This window comes from Dipteris shenzhenensis, chromosome 15, assembly GCF_047967505.1.
Source record: "Dipteris shenzhenensis isolate YYH24624 ecotype China chromosome 15, Dip_SZ_1.0, whole genome shotgun sequence".
NCBI lineage: Eukaryota > Viridiplantae > Streptophyta > Polypodiopsida > Gleicheniales > Dipteridaceae > Dipteris > Dipteris shenzhenensis.
In genome coordinates this window covers 23,878,490-23,882,902 of record NC_141610.1, presented here as the reverse complement: position 1 = coordinate 23,882,902, position 4,413 = coordinate 23,878,490, and the positions used below count along the sequence as shown (strand labels likewise).

Sequence of the window (4,413 nt, the reverse complement as noted above, 5' to 3'; positions counted from 1 at the left end):
GTCATAGGCGTGTAGAGGACTCAAGAGGCGAAACGGGGGGGGACCCCAGGGTCGAGGGGCAGGAGGCGAAGAAACCGAGGAGGAGTGAAACGAGGAGGAGGAGGGGGAGGAGGAGGTGATGCAAGGTGACGATAGCGAGAGGTGAAAGAGAGGGAGGGGAGAGATTGTCAAAGCACGTGGAGAGGAGGGGAGGGAACAAGGAGGCAAATGGAGGGGGGAGAAGGGAACAGGAAAGGGAAGAAATTGGAAGCAAGCAAGCCTGGAAAATCACGACAAGAGAGTGATTGAGTAGTGAAGGTCAACACGGCAGAAGCCAAAGCTGTGAGAGAGAGAGAGAGAGAGAGAGAGAGTGAAGAGGCAAGCTCTCTGTGTGTTTGGCTATGGCGGACGAGAGAGAAAGGGTAGAACGCAAGCTCTCTGTGTATTTGGCTATGGCGGACGGAGCTCTCACATCAGCTTCTTCTCCCCCATGACGAATTTTCTTGCCGCATCTTTCCACTTGGCTTTGCCCACTCCCTTGTCTTTGCCCTTTCCCCTGTTTTCTTCTTCTTCACCTTCGCCTCTTTTCCTTCCTTGCCTTGATTGCTTTTCCTTCCTTGCCTTGATTGCTCCCCCCTTGCCTCCATCGCCGCCGCCCCTTCTATTGCTTTCCGATCTCCAGCTCATTGAGACGTCCACATTCCGTCACTTTCCCCACCCATATCCTCCGCGCGCGCAACTCATCAAAGCCCATCTCTCAGCAGACTGAGAGACAGAGCCCGAGAGAGAGAGAGAGAGAGAGAGAGAGAGAGAGAGAGCGCCTCACTCCTCTGGTTTCCTTTCAGCTCCCTCCGTAGCTTCCTACTACGCCTTTTCCTCAACAATCGCTTCGTTTTTTGTTCCATCGTCCCCTCCGCCGCCGGGATGAGCTTGCCGAAGAAACCCCACATGGGTCCTCAGCAGATTTGGGAGAATTTCCCCAAAACGAAGTCCGCCCCCGATGTCCCGTCCTTTTGGTCTTCGTTGAGCTGCGGCCTCTTCAACTGGCCTTCTTCCGCCAAAGTCGGGAGCTTAACGCCTGGTAATTCTTTCCTGCTTCAAGCACGGTTTGACAGCTCTGCTCTTCATGGTCTTTGGATACAGCGAGGGCTAGCGAACGTAGAAATATCGTCAAACGAACGATCCTTCCCTTATGGCCGGTAAAATGTCTAATTCAGAAATTAAATTGATCGCCCTTGGTGATTCTTGCAGGTGGGTCTTCAGCTGACTCCTCTAAAAATGATTTCAAAACGGATGCCATACCTCCAAGGACGGAGGAAGAACTGCTGTCCTCCTCTCCCCTTAGGAAATTCTGTTTCAATGATTTGAGGAGTGCAACCAGGAATTTTCGCCCAGACAGTCTGCTTGGTGAAGGAGGGTTTGGTCATGTCTTTAAAGGCTGGATAGAGGAGCATGGTACTGCTCCAGCGAAACCAGGGACTGGACTTGTGGTGGCTGTAAAGATTCTCAACCAGAGTGGACCTCAAGGGCACAAGGAATGGCTTGTGAGTATCACGGCTTAGATCGTTAACGCTTTATAAAAAGAGCCGTCTCTTGCATTTGATGCTTCGTGTAAGTTCATAGCTGAGGCATGCCCTTTGATGCAGGCTGAAGTAAGCTATCTCGGTGAGCTGTATCATCCAAATTTGGTGAAGTTAATAGGTTACTGCATTGAAGGTGAACAGAGGTTGCTTGTCTACGAGTTCATGCAGAAGGGCAGCTTGGAGAATCATCTTTTCCGTAGTAAGCAAACAAATTCTGCTGTGAAAAGTTTCTGCAAGTGTACTTTTGAGTATGCTATATTCTAGCAATAGCGTTAGGTTTCTACATGTGAATGCTCAGTATTGCTTACTACGTGCTTTATACTCGGAAAGATTTTGGTTTAGAGTATCAATTAATCGTATCAGTTTGTTGGGCATGCAGAAGGAGCGCTGCCTTTGCCATGGGCAACAAGAATGAAGATTGCTTGGGGTGCTGCTCAGGGGTTGGCTTTTCTTCATGGTCGCAAACGACCTGTTATTTTCCGAGATTTTAAGACTTCAAACATTCTTTTGGACTCGGTATGAAAGTAGAACCTGGAACGAAGTGCATTGTTTTCAGACATCTCTCGATTGTTTTTTTGTTTTGGATGCATTCTTCTGTGCCAGCCAGCGTTACTTACGTTTTTTGATTGAATGGTGAACAGGAGTATAACGCCAAGTTATCTGATTTTGGGTTAGCTAAAGATGGGCCACAAGGTGACAAAAGCCATGTATCTACACGGGTGATGGGAACTTATGGTTATGCTGCTCCCGAGTATGTTATGACCGGTAAGTTCACGTTGCTATATGCAGAGAAACCTGTCAAAGCTTACCCGTCAATTTTCTCATCTGCTTCTTCAGCTTATGATTATGGCCCATGCATGGAGCCATGCATCTCGGTTCTCCAGACATTTGGATATGTTGTGGGCATTTTGTGATTTGCTCAAAATGGGTCTATGTGAAACGAGAGGGATCTTCTCCTTTATGTACTCCATTTGCAGCTTTGATCAAGCATCAATAGGCATCCTGCATCTCTCTCTCTCTCTCTCTCTCTCTCTCTCTCCCCCCTCTCGCCCTTGATCTCGTGGGGGCACCTCGTTGTCATTGTTTGTGCATGCGTGGTGTGCTCCTTATAAAGTTTGTCAGCAAAATTCTATTCTTTCCCCCTCCACAACCTCAGGGACCTTTCTTGGGTTCACATGTAGCTTAGCTTACAACTGCTGTTGCGACTCGGCTCTTTTCGGATGGCATCTTGTGATATCTTTGTGTGGCGCTCGGATTGAAGATGGTGCTGTTAAAGATTGAATTATATATTTCACAGCTTTACGAAGTATCTCTACAGTATAACCTCTTTTGCCGCTAGTTTTAGTAAAGCTGCCTGATATTGTCTACGTACTGACATGGCTCAGAGTGTCAATCAAATCCTGTCAACATCTTTATAAAATCTCACAGCATTTTGTGAATGCAGGGCATTTAACTGCACGCAGTGACATCTACAGCTTTGGAGTTGTTCTACTTGAGATTATAACAGGTCGACGGTCCATGGACAAAACTAGGCCAAGTGGTGAACATAATCTAGTCGAATGGGCACGACCTTTTTTGAACGATAAAAAGAGGCTTTTTCGGCTTGTTGACCCTCGTCTTAATGGTAACTACTCTGTGAAAGGATTCCAGAAAGCAGCAGGTCTCGCTGCTCGCTGCCTTTGTCGAGATCCAAGGGCTAGGCCATCGATGGAGGAAGTGGTGAATGTTTTAGCTTCTCTTCAGAATCTTAAAGACATTGTAGTTCCAATGCATCTGTTTTCAGCCCCTCCGTCAGACGCTACTAGTAGGACTGTTATGACAAGGTCTCAGGGTCAGCACCATGTCTTGAGGCATGGGAATTTGAAATTTTACCATGAGCGTCACTAAGCAGATTGCTGGAAACGCTTAGGCAATATTGTTGAACGTTTTTTAGAGTGGCAGTTGGTTTATACTTAGGAAAAGCCCGCCAAACTACCGCTTCTACAGAAAATGTCGTTGCCTGCAGAGCTTGGTTATGTTGTCCTGCAAAGCTTGGCTGTGTGGTCCTCTGCAACTCGAGCTCACTAGCTCCTCTACCTCCACAAAGGAAAGGCATTCATGAGAGCAGTCACCGAGACTTGCTATCTGATTTGAATTCGCTGGTGAAACATTAGATGCTTGAATTTGTCACATGCTGTCTGGTTCTATAAAAGGAAGACGTCACATCATGGAAAGACTCCCGGATGCAAAGAGGTGCCAAGTTGAATTGTTCACGACTGCCTTTTGCCCAGCAGTAGTGGTCTTCTAGTTGGGTGTCCATCCAGATATTCAATGAAAACAGCTGCTTGCAGAGTACAGTTGTAGCATAAGCATACCATGGCAGGTTAATTTCTATATATTTTGTGGAAATCTGCTGAATGCAGGAACTAGTGTCACTCTTCAAGACAGTTCTTTTGGCCTTGTTGCCCATGAGGATATGAGACATGTTGCTTGCAGAAAGCCGTGGAAACTCATAAGAATTGTGGGTCTCATCGTTGAAGAAAATCTTTGTGTATGTGCATCAGGAGTACATCTGGTAAACATTTTTATACAGTTAGTGCCTTGCATGAACATTAATGTAAAATTTTGTAAGTTTGCCGTCATTTACTGTGTCAGTTCTGGTTAGCTTTTAGGACTTGTAGTTCTGAGGTATCCAAATTTCTAATTTTCCTCCTTGCCAGAGATCTTCACTTGGGTTGTATTGAGTTGTAAATGGTTTCGTGATCATTGCCCGCTCGCGAAAAGATAATGCTTTGAAAAATTAACCGTAATGCTTGAAAAACCAACCGTACAAATTAGCAATCTAATCGTGGAGAAACAATAGTAGAACAAA

General features: G+C 46.2%; 1 pseudogene across 1 annotated transcript; it reads left to right on the top strand.

Moving 5' to 3' along the window:
- The first annotated feature begins 223 nt into the window (after positions 1-223).
- On the top strand, positions 224-4,101 carry LOC147893566 (receptor-like cytoplasmic kinase 176; annotated as a pseudogene). The gene is made up of 6 exons (XR_015542219.1): positions 224-1,060; positions 1,231-1,523; positions 1,626-1,761; positions 1,942-2,078; positions 2,204-2,327; positions 3,007-4,101. The product of XR_015542219.1 is annotated as a receptor-like cytoplasmic kinase 176 (transcript).
- Positions 4,102-4,413: the final 312 nt, after the last annotated feature.